At 43.7% G+C, this 17,849-nt stretch overlaps 1 protein-coding gene across 8 annotated transcripts in view; it reads right to left on the bottom strand.

Annotated features, from left to right (window-relative positions):
• AKT3 (AKT serine/threonine kinase 3) overlaps nucleotides 1-7,265 on the bottom strand; it is a 191,060-nt gene extending 183,795 nt beyond the window's left edge. For 4 of the 8 annotated variants that reach the window (XM_058165610.1, XM_058165644.1, XM_058165626.1 and 1 more), the window contains exon 1: nucleotides 6,777-7,265. The gene's annotated coding sequence lies outside the window, so the exon portion shown is untranslated. The remainder of the gene's footprint in view (nucleotides 1-6,776) is intronic. The other 4 variants (XM_058165618.1, XM_058165651.1, XM_058165636.1 and 1 more) reach the window with 2 other exon arrangements.
• Between the last annotated feature and the right edge of the window lie 10,584 nt (nucleotides 7,266-17,849).

The following is a 17,849-nucleotide window of genomic DNA, read 5'->3' as shown; positions in this document are numbered from 1 at the left end:
CTCGCGGGTGACGGGCGCAGACACACACACACACACACACACACACACACACACACACGCCGCCTCCTAAATTCATTTCCCCCACCCCACCCCTTTTTTCTTGGCTGCTTCTTCTTTTTCTCCCTCCCCCCCCCCGGCGCCGCAGGCCGTCTAGGGCTCTCCTTACCCAGCCCGTGCAAGTGCGGTCAGCTGCCAAATCGCACGGTTCCTCTCCTCCCACTGAGGAGGTTTCAAGCTCTGGATTTAAATACAACCGAAAGGGGCGCTGGGGCTACAAACAAGACAGGGAGGGAGGGAGGGAGGGGAAGGAAAGGACGGAGGGAGGGAGGGAGGTCGAGGAAGCGCAAGAAACTTGTCAGGTAAAACTCAACAGGCAAGGCGGAAAAAAACAGGAACTGGGAACGCCCCAACTAGGGAGAAAAGGGAAGGTGGTGTTTTTAAAAAAACAAAGTCCCGAAACCCAGCGACGGAACCTTTTTCAAAACCGGCTGCCGAGCCGAGAAGTGACGGACGGACGGACGGCCGACTCATGAGGCCAGAAGGTAGCCCAGCCGCCTCGTCAGGCTTTTCTCAGTTACTGCGGCCCGCTCTCCCTCCCTTCCGTAGCGGTTTAGCAGGGCTGCTTTGGAAGAGCCTTAAACGAGCCCGTCCTCAGCCACCCCTCCCCTTCCCCTTCCTTCGAGCCTCCAGCTCCAGCAGCAGTCTATCCCGGTGGACGAACGCCTCCCGTTTTGCCTTCCTGGAGCCTAGCCGGCCCCGCTCTCCCTCCCCTCCGTAGCGGTTCAGCAGGGCTGCTTTGGAAGAGCCTTAAACGAGCCCGTCCTCAGCCACCCCTCCCCTTCCCCTTCCTTCGAGCCTCCAGCTCCAGCAGCAGTCTATCCCGAAGTAAGAATCCGGCCCGTCTACCTTCCCGGAGACTGGCCGGCCCGATCTCCCTCCCTTCTCTAGCGGGGCAGGTGTCTAGGGCTAAAGAACCTTGAGCTCCACCACCCCCCTCTCCCTTCCCTTTCCTTCGAGCCTCCAGCTCCAGCAGCAGTCTATCCCGGTGGATCCCAGCAGTCTATCCCGGTGGACGAACGCCTCCCGTTTTGCCTTCCCGGAGCCTAGCCGGCCCCGCTCTCCCTCCCCCTCCGTAGCGGCTCAGCTGGGCTGCGAGCCCCGTCCTCGGTCGCCCCTTCGCCCCGGCCCTTTTGCTGGCCTCGCCTGGGCAGGGCTGGGCAGAGCCGGTGACATCACCCTCCACCGCCCACCCGTTGCCGTCCGCCGTCCGCCGCCCGCCGCCGCCGCCGCTGCTCGCCTCCCGTCCCTCCCTCCGCCCTCCTCCAGCAGCCAGCAGCGTGGCCGGGGCGCTCGGCGCGGCAGGGCCGGGCTGGCGACGGCCTCTCCTGGCGGCAGCAACGGCGGCGGCAGCAGCATCAACAGCACCAGCAGCACCAGCGGCTCCCGCAGCAGCCCCCGCAGCCGCCTCCTTCCCCGGGCGCCACCTGCATGAGCCACCGCAAAGGCGACAAGCCGCCCATCAGCATCCAGGAGCACATGGCCGCCGGCGTCTGCCCAGGTCCCATCCGCCCCATCAAGCAGATCTCCGACTACTTCCCGCGTTTCCCCAGCGGCCTCCCGCCGCCGCTTTGCTCAGCGGGCCTCCTCTCTCTCTCTCTCTCTCACACACACACACACACACAGAGAGACTTCTAAAGTGGGTTTAATGATATTAGAGACCCTTATTGCCCTGCCAAAAAAAAAAAAGAGCCACCCCAACGTCTATGAAAATTAACCTTCTCTTCCAAGAGACACTGTGCAGGGTATTTTCACTGTTGGTGTGCATACAGGCTTAGATTTGTGCTGGGTTCTTAGTACTTAGAGCACTGACCTTCAGAGGCACCCTGGTCCCTTGGAAGCTAAAGGAGGACTCATTTTCATGCTTGCAGTGTTCAATTTGGGAAGGGCATCCAAAGAAGTGGTAGATCCTTGTGTGTCCAATCACACTTAGCCAATAAAATTCTATTCTATTCTATTCTATTCTATTCTATTCTATTCTATTCTATTCTATTCTATTCTATTCTATTCACTCATTCATTCATTCATTCATTCCTTGTGTGTCCAATCACACTTGGCCAATAAAATTCTATTCTATTCTATTCTATTCTATTCTATTCTATTCTATTCTATTCTATTCTATTCACTCACTCATTCATTCATTCATTCATTCCTTGTGTGTCCAATCACACTTGGCCAATAAAATTCTATTCTATTCTATTCTATTCTATTCTATTCTATTCTATTCTATTCTATTCTATTCATTTTATTTTGTCAAATACATATTAAATAATTATATAAATATAAGCATGAATTGAATACATAAAAGGAATACAACTAAAGGGAACATTAGGACAGGGACGGTAGGCACGCTGCTGCTCTTATGCACGCCTTACAGACCTCTTAGGAATGGGGTGAGGTCAATACTAGATAGTCTTTGGTTAAGGCTTTGGGGATTTTGGGAAGAGACCACAGAGTCAGGTAGCACATTCAGGCATTAACAACTCTGTTACTGAAGTCACATTTTCTGCAATCTAGATTGGAGGTTCACTTTAAGTTTGAATCTATTGTGTTCTCGTGTATTGTTGTGGTTGAAGCTGAAGTAGTCATTGATAGGAAGTACATTGTAGCAGATAATTTTATGAGCTATGCTCAGGTCATACCAAAGGCGGCGTAGTTCTAAATTTTCTAAAGCTGGGAATCCTCCTTCCCCCTTTTGCACTTTTATTGTTTTTCGTTCAAATAAATATTCATGTTATTTTACTTGGCTCTATCTTTATTTTTTACATTGACCAGTAGCTGCCTCATTTCCCACCCTCGGCTTATACTCGAGTCAATAGTTTTTCCCAGTTTTTGTGGTAAAATTAGGTACCTCGGCTTATATTCGGGTCGGCTTATACTCGAGTATATACGGTAAGTAAGCATCAATATCAAAAGTGACACACCTTATGTGTGATCTGGTTTAGTTGGAAAACTTTCTTAAATCTGTTAGGCAAATTTCTAAGAAACACAATTTTACTGAAATATTGCACAATCAAAATTAGGATGCTGTTGTTACTTTTTTATCACAATCCGATTCATTAACAAGCTATGTTCAAATGTAGTGGTAAAAGGTTTTTATAAGCATGTAACTAATTTTTATGATATATACATGGTCTTCATGAGCACAGAAAAGATTTATTCACAATTTCTTAAATTAATATAGTCAGCCCAAGCAAATTAACATGTACTGTTTTCTGTACTGGTTTAGTACCGTTTTGAAGAAGCATGTAATAAGAGAGAAAAAAGCAATTCTGAAATCCTGTTTTAAAATGCTTAGTAGAAAATATACTTTTAAAAAGAATGGTTCATTCATATTCAAAATAAACCATTTAAGAATTTGCTCAATTAGTCAATATTCATATATATTCAATCTTTTCCCAGATTTTCACTATCACACTGTGGCAATGGACAAAATGTACACAATATTCAATATTTTGTAATAAGCAGGGTGATTTAAAGCAATTCCCAACTTTCAAACACATTAATATAGTTTTCTGATCTGTTAACTATAGATCGTAACAACACTTAGTAGTAAGCCTTAACAAATTCTACAGAAATAGCTTCCAGAATAACTTTTGGATAAAGCAGCTTTATTTTCATAAATGAGCTATAAAGATGATTTTAGGGCCTCCATTTAAAGATCAAAATTAACCAAACTTTAATTCTTTATTTTTAACTATGCCATTTAATTCTAAATCCTACTGCACTGCAGACTATAAAAATTATTCCTGTTCTTAAAAGACTTCAGTCCAAATTTAATCAGACTTCGAAAAAGTCTGGCTCAAGTTGAAGTTAACACTTGATATAATTATTTGCATGTGTGAATGTAGTATAGTGCAACAGTATGAAAGCAGTTTGTCCTTGCTTTCTTATGAGACTTTTTTCAATATACTAGTCTTTGCTATATCCTTAGATTTCCCAATGGTGTTGCATCCTACTACCAACCTAGTTTGACCCTGCTCAGCTTTTCGATATCCACCAAGAGCTGTTAGGTGCTGCCATCTACTGTAAGCTTAATCAGACTTTTCTGTAGTAAATTCCATTTATTTCACTAGGACATGAATATAAGTAAGCAAAAGTAGACAATAGGCTAAATTGGGAGTGAATAGAACTGGGAGCAATAGCCACTGCCCCAAATGCCATTATAGCTTTAATTTTATATATCTATGGTATATCTGTTCATTTTATAGCTAAACCATTTTACAAAGTTTGTTATTTTGATCATAATTTATAGTACATACTGATCTGAATTGTCAAAAACATTTTCAAAAATTTAGACTGTCATTTGCATAATTACTACTTTCAGGTGGAAAAAGTGAGTGAAGCCAAATACGCATATGTAAACATCTATTCATACAATGAGATTTTTCTTTTTCCATACTTCTCAAAGTTTCTTTCTGAGGGTTCCTCCTTAATATATCATACAGTAGTAGGTTTTCAGAATGTGCAATGGGCTACAAGAACAAATTGTATTTATACATCCAGTTCCTTCAGTGGAAACACAAGGATTCTATCCAGAATAACATGTTAAGACATTAATCACATGTATTTTTAGATGGAAATAAATCTCTTTGAACTCAGAAGAACTTATCTCCTACCCTCCTACTCCCAATGAGCTGTTTACATGAAAAGATAAAATAATATGTTTAAGTGGTATTCTTCAAATTAAAAATAGATAAAATAATATATTAGATTCCAATTGAAAGCATGTCTTGTTTGCAGGCTAGGAAAATCAGTGATATTTCTTCTAAATAAACTTTCATATACCAAGACTCTATTTCACTGTGAATAGAGAATCCATGAAAAATCAAATTTTATTTGAAATGCACGGTAAATACTATATAATAACAGCTCCTAGAATAATTTGTAGAGGTTAAATAATGTAAAATAAACATTCAAAATAACTGCAAAGTAAGGGAAAGATCTTTGGGGAAACAAATCTAAAACAAATTCATTAACCAAATATAGAAAAGCAGAATTTCTGATATTGTTATAAAGTATGCACGTTCCTCTTTTGAACAAACATGTTTATCTTGTCCAGTTAACAAATATAAATAGCGATCAATCCAATGAAAGATACTGAGATCAATTTAAACCCTTCCAGTGAGAGTAAATAGAAATATGAGAATTTCAGTTAGGCTTTTTAAGAGGAAAATTGATTCATCCAAAAGAGAATACACTTTCTAAAGGCAAACAAAAAAAGCAAAGACAGAAGAAATACATCTGTAAAATATGTACTGAAAATGTACAGTTGAAATTATAGTTCCTTTATATAATATAGTACTTTATGTTAAATCCTGCTGTGGAAGCAAAGAAACTATTCCATATTAAAAGTTCATAAAGCATTCTGTTTACTTCTAGTAGGAATCTGTAAATTTAATTTACTCCTCAGATTTTGTTATTTGTTTACTCCTGTGTGTACAAATCATATAGCTTTGTGAAATGTTTGCCTACTTTACCTACTTCATAACTTATATAACGTTGTATGATTTCGAATATAGCTCTTTTTTTAAAAAAAAGTGGAACTTTTAAGCAGAGGCAACAAAAATGTTTGATGCTATCTCATCAATCCCATATGTCAACATTATAAGTACATCATTTATGATGTATAAATGATGATTTGAACAGAACACTATGCTATTTTAACTGAAGTGACTGATTAACTAAGAAGAAAATCCCACATACAATACAGGAAAAGACTGCATTGAAATTCTCAGACTGTGATGAATGTACTAATTTCTTTGAATCGTGGGGCTGCATAAACTGAAGGAAAGCAGTATCAGACATGTCACAACAACCTACATCGATGCCTCTACATGCAAAGCAGTAACCATGGCTGTCCAGCAGACGTGATGTAAACAAGCAAGCTTTGTTTACTTGCACCAGTGGACTTCTGCAAGGAAGAGCAGGCTATCTTTTTGCTGTCTCTATTATTAGAAGGCAGATTTGTTACAACGGGAAGAAAACGGAAAGGATCCTTCATTAAGCGCATTTTGCATTCATTTACGCCTTAGAACAGAATGTAAGAAGAGATAAGAACATCTAAGGAGGAAGCCCGGCGACCAAAGAGTGTTTCCGGAGGGAGGCTGGGCATATGAGAGAAGCGAAACGTGTAACTGTAATGCGCCATCCATTCCAAACGGCCTTTCAGCTACAACAGCATTCCGTACAAATAACGGGGTGGGCTGCGCGCGCGAGTGTTGTTATGATGCACCTCGTGGCCAGACGTACACCTTCTCCCTCCTTCCCTCCTCCCCCACCACGGGATATATTAATGTTACATAACCCTTCTGCCTCCACAGAAGCCCGGCAGGCCCCGCCAACCGGACACACACCAGAAGAGGACTTGTGTTTTAAGTCTCAGCTGCTGCATGCGCTGGTTCGAAGTGGAGGAGGAGGAGGAAGAGGAGGAGCTGCGAAAACGAGGCAGCCGCCGCCGCCTCCCCCTCTCTGTCACTAGGCGCGTTTAGGATGGCGGCGGGTTTAGGGGAAACGCCGCGTTGGGTCACAGGGAGCGGGAAGCCGGAGCCGCCAGGCTTCCCCACCTGCCCCCCCTCCCTCGCCTCACGTGCCCCCAGAGCTACCAGCGCCCAGCCAGCCAGCCTCCAACAGCTTCCCCCCCTCCGCCGCCGCCCGTCTTCCCAGCGCGCGCGCCCCCCTCCAACCGCCTCTATCAGCGCGGTCGCGAGCCTGCCTACCTGCAGCAAAAGGCGAGGGTGGCGGGTGCCGGCCGTTGGCGCGGAAGCGGGTCTCCGGGCAGGGGGGCGCCCACGATTTCTCCTCCCTTGTCCCCCCTGCCGGGGTGAGTCCTTCACGGCTGCGGCGGTCTACCTTGGTTGTGGTTTGCGAAGGTTTCGACTCCAGCTAGCGCCTCTCTTGAGAGATGCAGGCGGGGCGGCGGCTACATCGATAGTGGCTTTCCCGCTATTTAGGGAGGCGCCCGCCCGGGCGGCTCGGCCGCAGCATCCAGGGAGTTAGGAGCGGCGGCTGCTCTTTCCCAACTGAATACACCCGGAGCGGCCCGGGGCCCAGCGCTCGCCTCGATTCCTGCCGTCTCCTTCGCCAGGTTCGTTATTGACTTTGAGGAAAACTCCCGACGTCACAGGCTCTCCCCCCCACCCCCACCCGCCGCCAGTGTCTCCCCCTCCAAGGCGGCGGCGGTGGCGGCGGCAGCAGCAGTAACGTCGGCATCCCCCAGATCTCGCGAGAAGCGCCAGCGTGCGGAATGGAGCGGGGGGTCTGCCAGACGGAGCGAGCAGGGAAAAGGTGGGGGCTGCCAGACAGAGCGAGAGAGCGGGCGGCGGGAGGGACGGGGGCGGAGGTGAAAGCATGAATGAGAGAGGGAGGCGGCGCGGCTGCTGACCAACCGACGGATACGTGTATAAGCAAGGCGAAGACAAAAGGCAGCCGGCTGGGTAGGAAGAGCGCAGTCTGCATGATAGGGGGATACCTGTCGAAGGTGGGGGACCTTCGTGCCGCAGTAGGGTTGCTTCTTTCGGACGTAGAAAAATGGGCGAGAGCCTACCAGCCGGTTCGCTCTCCGAAACAGGAGTTGGGAAAATAAGTTTGTCTGGTGTCAAATTTAAGAATCCCCTCCCAATCAATAATGAAAAGTCAGTAGTCGGCCTTCATTAACTTTGCTTCAGCAACCTTTGCAGGACCGGGCGGCAACAATATTTATGATTTCAAAAATATCTGTAAATCTAAATCCGCCTGCCACAATTTTTCGGGCCCTCTTGGAAAGGAAGTTATCTGATTTTGTTGTTGTTGTTGTTCTCTGATAACATATCGCTCTTTTTCAGACAGGTGAAAATATGCACACAACACAAATACTGGAATAAGAAAACATAATTCACTTGTTCCTTGTTGCATTTGTTTTAAAACTAATTTCCCTCCAGCAAAAAGGGTTCTGAAAAATAGATACCATGACAATTCATATTCATACAGTATTTTTCAGCATCAATGGAAACTTAACAAATACTTACTGGTTATAGTTGAATAAGGGCTTAGCTCTCTTCTAAGCAATTTTGCCCTTTTGTTCTAAATGGATGATATAATTGATTTTATTTGTAACAGTAATCAGCCTATCAAATAATTAACTTGGTTGCAGTTTGGGGCCATATGATATTTATAGCTTGCTTAATTTAGATACTTTAATCATGATTGTTGTTATGTATATTAAAAATATTTGTGTTGTATTTGTAAACTTAGAAGCATTCTTCTCTAGGGTTTATTATTTATTTACACTATTTCTGTACTGCTGACTATTTACAAAATGTGCCTTTGTTTCATTAACCCTTTCTTAACTGATATTAGTTGTTTATTATACAAGTATTGAACACTGGCATTACTAGTCCCATCTTCGGCACAAAACCAGCCAAATGACCTTGGGTCAGCCTAGGAAGGAGGCAACTGCAATTCACTTCTGAAATCTTGCCAAGAAAACCACAGGAACTAATCCAGGCAGTCCCTAGGATTCAACACCAATTCAGAGTAAGCAGCATATTCCAGACACAGTTCTCTACTTCAAGTTCAGATTCCATGCTTATTTTCATAAAAGAAAATGCGAAAAGCTTATAGTATCGATTGAGATATTGAAATGAAAAAATTTCAGCTGACTGTTAGAAAAAATTAAATTCAGATATACTGAATAGTAGAATCCAGCGGTAAAATGCAGCTGGATCCATCCGGCTCGCGCAAACTGGTAGCACCGGCAGGAGGTCCCACCCACCCACTGGGACGTCATTATGTCCCATTTTTTACCCTCTACGCATGCGCAGAAGAGGTGCTAGTGTGCACGCGCTCCCACGCGCTCCTGTTGCTGAACCGGTAGTGAAGGTAAGTGGATTTCACCGCTGGTAAACCAATTATCTAGAACAGGCTTGCACAACATGCAGCCTGCCAAGAAGCTTTGTATGGCCTGCTGGTATCTTTTAAAACTTCAATTTACAGCTATCAAAGCCACCATCATGATGTGGCTTGATTAGTAACTGTTTCCTCAGTTTAGGGAGATTTACAGGTTATTGCTTTAGAAGTAATCAATTTCAAACTTAAATTTGAGAACTGAAGATTATGTTCCTACTTACTGTAATTCTCAACCAGAACCCTCATCCTGACAATTGTTTACATGTACTTCCTTCTCCTGTTGAATACCTATATATGCTGCTAGTTTATTTTTCACCTGAGAATTTGAAGACTGAGGTAATATTAATTCTAAATAATTCCAGGATCATATGCAAGTATAAAAATCACTGAATTGATTCTATTGTAAATAGAACATCCAAAATAGTTACATTTGATCAAGAGAAGAAACATTAAAATGTGAAAGAAGGAAAAGGTAAGAAAATAAATTGGGTAAAATCTTTCCATAATACTTAAACAAGTAAAACATTACACCTAGGTATTATCTATCTTAAAATTGTCAGAGAACCCAAATGCATAGCTGCATTATTTACTTTGTCATGTGATTTAATACTATATATGCAATTCCTGGAGAATCCATCAGTTTGAAATTAAGAATCATTAGTATGTCAACACACCAGATTAAGTTCAAGATACTAACATAGTTCTGACACTCATGCCCGAGTGGGTGGGTCGGGCATCACCTTTGCAGACCTGGATGGATCAAAATGAAGTCAAATGCCATTAAGAAAAAGTTGTGTTTTTTTTCTATGATAATATTAGTCTGATTCTATTATTGGCTCTGATTAGGTTTTACTGCTCCAAACAGTTGTAGGGCAGCTGCTGAAAGCCATGGCTACAAGGGCTTTTGCCCAAACTTGCCTGGTACACCAGTTGTAAATTTGGTAGGGCTGCAAAGCTCTGATTCACATCCTCATACTCTCACAGACTACTGCAACAGGGGCTGCCTTTGAAGTTTATTTGGAAACAGGATTCTGTAACAGTTGTTAAGTGAGAACTGGTTGTAAGTTATTTTTATTGTCAGTGTAACTTTGAACAGTAGCTAAACTAATGTTTGTAAGATGAGGACCTTCTATACTGTATTTTTTCACACCAAAATAACAATTTCTGAATTGTTTATGGAGGCAGATGTGGAAAAATCATATTTGCATTCCATCTCAAAGATCCTACTTGCCAAGATAAACACAGAGTTTTAAATCTTTCAAAAAACTAGCCACAGTTGGAGTTTCTGGACGAGAAGCTCTCACTATAAGCAGTTTCAGTTTCCAATTGCTATTCCAATTTAAGTCAAAATATATTATGTATCAATTTTTTCATGACGTCTACTAAATACTAATATTGCTGAGCATTCTACAGTAAATAGTGTTTAGAAATCACGAACTATATCTATAAAGCAGCGGTACGTGGATCACTTAAGCACCTTAATTTATTGTCGGCATTTGTGATTCAAAATTCTGGTAGTTTTTTTAAATACAAATCTATCACAAAAGTTTTCACTCTTGATAGTGAGTGCTCTAGAAAATTTCTTCTTTGTCTCCAAAAAGTTCTATATCATTTCATCCATTGCCATTTTTATCTGTATAAATTAAGCTATTCTGAAAAATAGCATTATGAGCAAGGGCTTTTAGCAATATTATCTTGATATTACTGTATCTCTTGTAGGCCAGGAATAAATTCAATTTTTTGCTGTTCTTCAACTAGAATTTCTCTGAAATGCTATTCCTTTTCAGACAGAGAAGAGGGTGTTACTATGAAATTTGGTCCCCTAATTTATCTCCATAGAAGCATGTTAAGAAAAAAGGCAAAATGAATTTTATGTTTATCAATTAATCAATAAAGCAATGAAAATATGAGTAGTCCCGTAAACAGCTAGAGCATGGGTGCCAAATTTGCCGCATCACATTGCCGTTACGTGATGCTTCGTGGCATTTTTCCCATTTGCAGAGCTGGGGTGGGCATGGCCTGCATATAACACATCCAGCCCACTGGCAGCCAGTTTGACATTCCTGAGCTAGAGTATTGAGACTATGATTCAGAATGTTGCCATACCAAATCAGAAGTCCAAACCTAGGTTTTGGAGCTAGACTGACAGACAGATGGACAGATAGCTAGTTCGCATAATACTTCCCTATGAATCAATTAGTTTTTGCAAAAATCTATTTTAATTATTTTATTTTTTGCTTTGAAAGCTAACATATATTGTTTTCTTTTATTTCTCCCTTTTAAGAAAAGTCTATGCATTGTTCATTCTTTTCTAATTGAAATTAAGAGATGGTGAAATTAAATTTGGAAACTATGTTTATGGGGAAAATAGCATTTATAGTAAACTTTGGAATTGATTATAAATAATTAATATGATAAACTACTATGCTTGCCCATAAGGAAAAAAATCATAAGCAAGGAAATAAAGCCCCATGCTAGAGCTAATATCTAACAGCTAAATTGTATCAACCTTATTCAAAAAAAAAATATCTTCATTGGGGAACTGTCCAAAGCACATAGTTATTCATAGCTGAAGGAATGTTGGTCTAACTAAGGCTAGAATGTTAAATGTATTAATTAATAGTAAGAGTAATATTGTTCAAAACAAGTTCAAGGATAAGATGGTCTGTGCATATCTGTAATTCATCTAAAATATTTCCTGACAGCACAATAATCAGTAGATCTTACATTTTCCGGGTTCAGTTAAATGACAGTTGTTGAATGTTTATGAGATAGAAACGTGAGGAATAAATAAATGGATATATTTCAGCTTTCTCTGACCTCTTATATTCATAATCTAGATATTTCCTTAATAATTTAGCTGTTGAGCAATTGCTGCACCATTCAAAAACACTTTCAACTATTGAATATGAAGCAGTAAACTTTTTTTCTCAGATTCAGATATTGTGAACATAATTAATGCCACATAAACCTAGCATACTATGAACTTGATAACATGAAGATAATGGGGATCTACTGTACATCCCATTGTTATGAGTCACAGTAAGTAAATTACACAGTGCTGTAGTGTTTCTACTGATTTCTTGATAGATGAAATTTAAGGTTGCATGAGAATACTCAAGGTACTCAAGTGAAATACTTTTACTTTCACCCTGTGATTTCTATCCCCATCATATCCCAAAGATCTTCAATTCTTCAAAAAAGATTTTGAGAGTGCATGGGAAGAAGGAAACCATCATCTTCCCTTTTACTACAAAGCTCTTCCACACACAGAATTACATAGACTTAAACTATGCACATATTGTAGTCTGTACTTTCACTTGTGTCCCATTGAGATAACTTTTCTAAATATATTGTTTAGTGTGATATAAAAAACATTTTCAAGAACTGGAATTCCCTTGTTTCTAAGGTGGATCAAAATCAAGTTGAAAATCATCTGGAGCTGCCATAGAATCTTTTTTAATGAGAGATTTTTGTGATTTGTTTTATTTATGATATTTGTACTTTAAATTGTTTATAATAGAATCAACCATTTCTGCTTATTTTTCAAGTTGAAAAGATGATCAGTATGTTGATAACAATTTACTTTTATGATAAAACAGTCTGAAAACCACTATGATACAGACACAGAGGTGGGGAGGAAATTTCATCAGTGACTTTGCAGGGATGTGAAGATTCCAGAGAACGTTAGGGGTTTTTTAAAACTGTCTTTTAAAGGGTTTTTAAGGGGAGGGAGGGTTAGAATGGGTTTTGGGGGAAACCCGTCAGGGACATGGCTGGACTCTGCGAGGGCTTGCGTTATAGTTGCCATAGGTTCGGAGGCGAAGGAGGAGGCCGGAGCTCGATTCTATGAGGGCTATCCCATCGGCACGGTAAATGGGAGGGGCAGATATGGCGGGAGCAGGGAACCACATCATGTTCGGGGAGTGCGCGCTCGCTGTTTGCAAGTGATCGCGCACTCTGGTCCCTCTGAGTCTTCTCGTTCCCCGAGTGGCTGGAATCCCCAGAGCCTGAACCTTCGGCTGATGTTATGTAATACCAGGTCCGTGGTGAATAAAGGCCCCCTTATTTCTGATCTTATACGAGGGGGGTGCAGACCTGATGGGCATTTTGGAGACCTGGTTGGGCACGGAAGGGGGGGTGCCCCTTTTTGAAATATGCCCACCGGGCTTCCGTGCATTTCATCAGCCGAGGGCCCAAGGTAGGAGTGGGGGGGGTGGCGGTTATTATTAACGAAGGTCTGGATCCGAGGGAGGTCACTGTACCACAGATAGCCGGTTGTGAGTCTCTCTGTGAAGTGGGGTCAGGGGATGCAGGTGGGCTTACTGGTTACGTACCTGGCTCCTTGCTGCGTGACAGCAGCCCTGCCCGAGCTGCTGGATGTGATAGTTGGGATGGCGGTTGAGACCCCCAGACTTATGGTTATGGGGGATTTCAACCTGCCGTCAGTCAGTGAAGCATCAGCGGCGGCTCGGGAGTTCATGGCTTCCATGACGGCCTTGGACCTGACCCAGTTGGTTAATGGCCCCACTCACATCGGGGGAAACACTCTGGATTTGATTTTTGTCTCTGGACAGTGGCTGAATGATCTAGAATTAGGGGATTTAGTTATCAAACCTGTCATGGTCAGATCATTCGCTCCTTTGACTTGACTTTCGAATCGTCATCTCACACCGCAGAGAGACGGGGCCGACTCATTGGTTCTGTCCCAGGCGCCTGATGGACCCGGAGAGGTTTTTGACAGAGCTTGGGCCATTTTCTGAGGATCTAGCCCACGGCTCAGCTGAAGAACTAGTTGTCGCCTGGAAAAAGGCGGCAGCTGGGGCTTTGGACCGCATTGTGCCTTTGTGGCCTCTGACCCAGCGCCGATTTCGACTGGCTCCTTGGTTTTCTGAGGAGCTGAGAGAGATGAAGCGCCGGAAAAGAGGCCTAGAGAGTGGATGGAGGGCCAGTCGTTCTGAATCCGACCGAACACTAGTAAGGTCTTATATTCAGACCTACCTAGTGGCGATAAGAACGGCAAAACGTGAGTATTTTTCCGGTCTTATTGCATTGGCAGATAACCGCCCAGCCGCCCTGTTTAGGGTGACCCGCTCCCTCTTCATCAGGGAGCTCGGGAAGACCCCTTGCAAGGGTGTGCTGAGGATTTTGGACAATATCTGCATGATAAAATCTCTCAGATCCAGGATGGTTTGGACTCAGATTGGGTAGATTCGGACGGGATGACGGAGGTAGATCTTGAGGATATTATCTGGGAAGAGTTCAATACTGTGACTCCTGAGGACATGGACAGGATACTGGGGAGACTGAATGCGACCACATGTTTATTGGACCCGTGTCCCTCCTGGTTGGTACTGGCCACACAGAGTGAGGCTGGCTTCAGGGAATTGTCAACACTTCTTTGACGGAGGGTGTCTTACCTACCGCCTTGAAAGAGGCGGTGGTGAGGTCCCTCCTCAAGAAGCCCTCCCTGGATCCAGTTGTTTTAGCGAACTATCGTCCTGTCTCCAACCTTGGTTTTGTGGCGAAGGTTGTTGAGAGTGTGGTGGCACGGCAGCTCCTCCAGTACCTGGATGAAACTATCTTGACCCGTTCCAGTCCGGTGTCTGGCCTGGGTACAGCACGGAGACGGCTTTGGTCGCGTTGGTAGATGATCTCTGGAGGGCTTGGGACAGGGGTTGTTCCTCTGCTCTGGCCCTATTAGATCTTTCAGCAGCTTTCGATACTATCGACCATGATATCATGCTGCGACGGTTGAAGGGTTTAGGAGTGGGGGGCACCGTTTTTCGGTGGTTCTCCTCCTATCTTTCCGACCGGTCTTAGATGGTGTTGGAGGGCAGAGATCGGCCGCGAGGCACCTCGTGTGGGGTGCCACAGGGGTCGGTTCTCTTGCCTCTTCTGTTCGACATCTACATGAAGCCGCTAGGTGAGATCATTCGTGGTTTTGGGGTGCAATGCCATCTATACACTGATGATACTAGGCTGTATATTTCCACCCCTAACCACCCCAACGAGGCCGTTGAAGTGATGTCCCGGTGTCTGGAGGCCGTGCGGGTCTGGATGGGGAAGAACAGGCTTCGAATCAACCCTTCCAAGACTGAGTGGCTGTGGATGCTGGCATCCCGGTACAGCCAGCTGATTCCATCGCTGGCTATTGGGGGCGAGTCATTGGCCCCTATGGAGAGGGTCCGCAACTTAGGCGTTCTCCTGGACGTACAGCTGTCTTTAGAAGAGCATATGACGGCCGTCGCCAGGGGAGCTTTTTATCAGGTTCGCCTGATACGCCAGTTGCGTCCCTTCCTTGACTGGGATTCCCTATGCACGGTCACTCATGCCCTCGTCACTTCCCGCCTAGACTACTGTAACGCTCTCTACATGGGGCTCCCCCTGAAGGGCGTCCGAAGGTTCCAACTGGTCCAGAATGCGGCTGCGTGGGTAATAGAGGGAGCAACTCGAGGCTCCCATGTAACACCTCTCCTGCGCAGGCTGCACTGGCTTCCAGTGGTCTTCTGGGTGCAATTCAAGGTGTTGGTTACCACCTTTAAAGCACTCCATGGCATAGGACCGGGTTATTTACAAGACCGCCTGCTGCCACCAATACCCTCCCATTGACCTGTGCACTCCCATAGGGAGGGTGTCCTCAGGGTGTCGTCAGTTAAACAATGTCGACTGGCAACCCCCAGGGGGAGGGCCTTCTCTGTGAGAGCGCCTACCCTCTGGAATGAGCTGCCTCCAGGGATTTGTCAACTCCCTGACCTCTGGACCTTCAGACGCGAGCTAAAGACCTTGTTTTATCGGGCAGGGCTGGCTTGATTTAATTTTAACATGGGTTTTATCATGGTTCTATTATAGTTTTAAATTTTGTTTCGGCTGCATTGAATTAGATTTTTAAAATGTTCTTAATTTTTATGTAATCTGTTTTTATCTGGCTGTAAACCTCCCTGAGTCCTTTGGGAGAAGGGTGGTATATAAATTTAATAAATAAATAAATAAATAAAATGTTTAATGTAACATCTTGAAATTTCTGGATAGAGTTCCAAGATTGCCAAGGGAATTTTACTTCAGGATCCTTAGCTGTGTGCCAAGAGCAGAAGTCTACCCAGCAATATAGACCAGGGATCACCAAACCTTTGGACCCCAGGGACCACTAAATTCATAATTTTAAATCCTGCGGACCACTAATATGATCTGCCTAATGACCGGCTGGGTGGGGTAGCTAGGTCATCATGTGACTGGGTGACCGTGGCCAACTCAGTGTCACTCACATTGAGGAGTGCCTCACCAGCCTCTACTTGCCTCTCCCCTCCCACCCACTCCTCGCCTCTCCGCCCAGGCTCTTTAGGGCCCCAACAGGAAGCAGTTGTTGGAGCTAAGCAGCTACCACAAGAAAGAGTTGGCAAAACAGCTGGCTCAGTTCAAATTGGATCTGACCGAGAAGGAGGCTCAGCAGAAGTACCTCACTGAGGACTAGGAGCATAGGCTTTTCAAGCAGAGCAAAGATTTGTGGGAGTGCAAGGCCAGATACCGGCACCTGGAGGCTCAGTGGGTTGAGATGGTCAGCCAGTTCCAGACCATGAGGCAGTCCCACTGGAATGAGGCCCTCCAGCTCTTTGCCACCAGTGGCGCTTCCCTCCAGCCTTTGTCCAAAGCCCCACACCAGGAGGCTGAAGCGGACCCCGAGTCAGAATTTCTACCCCACTCCAACCCACACAAAAAGACCCCAAAGGGGGAGACCCTCTGCAGCAACACAAATGTTTATTACACATATCTGTCCTAGGGGGCGTAGTTTGAGCACCCCTGATTTAGTGCAATGTAAAAAATGCACCAAAATTTTTTCACGGACCACCAGTTGGGGACCGCTGATATAGGCTGTATAAAAGCTAGGATTTGACTAAATTTCCTTCAATTCTAGCTGGAAAGAAAGAAAATGTCTCTTTATCCGTCCATCCAACCTATGTCCAAATGCTTTATTTTGTATCAACATCTGATGGTTCTTATTTCCATTATGCCTGATCGACCGGATATAGGAAGTTGGTTTGTGTATAAGGTGAATATTACATGAAAATTTAGTTTTGTTAACTAATACGTTTTCTTTTGCTTAGATAATTTTTTGTTTCTGCATATCCTAAAAGAATTTTTAGGTAAGTACTTGTTCCCATATCAATTCCCACTGTTGATCAGGATTGCAATCACTTGTCTTCCACTGTCCGCCAACCATAAACAAGGAGTAAACCCATGTTCTGGTGGATCATGCAAGCGAAAGACTGTGGTGTGTCTATGCCCACAAGTAGCCACAAGTAACGAGAAGCATGGTTGGTAATAAGCAGGACAACTTGTGTGAATGTCTGTCAGCTTATCAATAGACCAGATAGGAAATGGATTCTACTTTATGTAAGGCTACATTAACAGACTCTTACAAGTATGAAAGGACAAACCCTATGTCTCTTTTTTACAGCCTGAAAAGAAGTTAGGGCAGACCTTTTCTAAATTTCTTTTTCTATTCATTATGCAGCTACAGGCTACAAACACATACAGTACACTCTTTTATCTGGTTATTCCCTAGGCAGCGTCTCTTTCCCTCATCCCCCAAGGTCATTCCCACATACTGGTATACTGTCATTGCTGGAAATAAGTCAAGACTGATAATTTAAAGATGTGCAAGTTCAGCATACTTGACATTTTAGCATTCTAACACTTAACACCAATATAGAATTTCTCAAGTAATTTTTTGCACACAACTCATCACTTATATATTTATGTCAACTCATTTCCCACTTCCTATTGTTTTGAAGTAAGATAAGTAATCATGACTCTAGTTCAATATGCATGGCTGTTAAGTATTTTCTGCAACATGAATCTTCCTGTGCATGTTGGCTATCATTTGCCTGTTCCAAGTGACCACAAGG

This window comes from Ahaetulla prasina, chromosome 1, assembly GCF_028640845.1.
Source record: "Ahaetulla prasina isolate Xishuangbanna chromosome 1, ASM2864084v1, whole genome shotgun sequence".
Lineage (NCBI taxonomy): Eukaryota > Metazoa > Chordata > Lepidosauria > Squamata > Colubridae > Ahaetulla > Ahaetulla prasina.
This window is presented reverse-complemented; position numbering and strand designations above follow the sequence as displayed.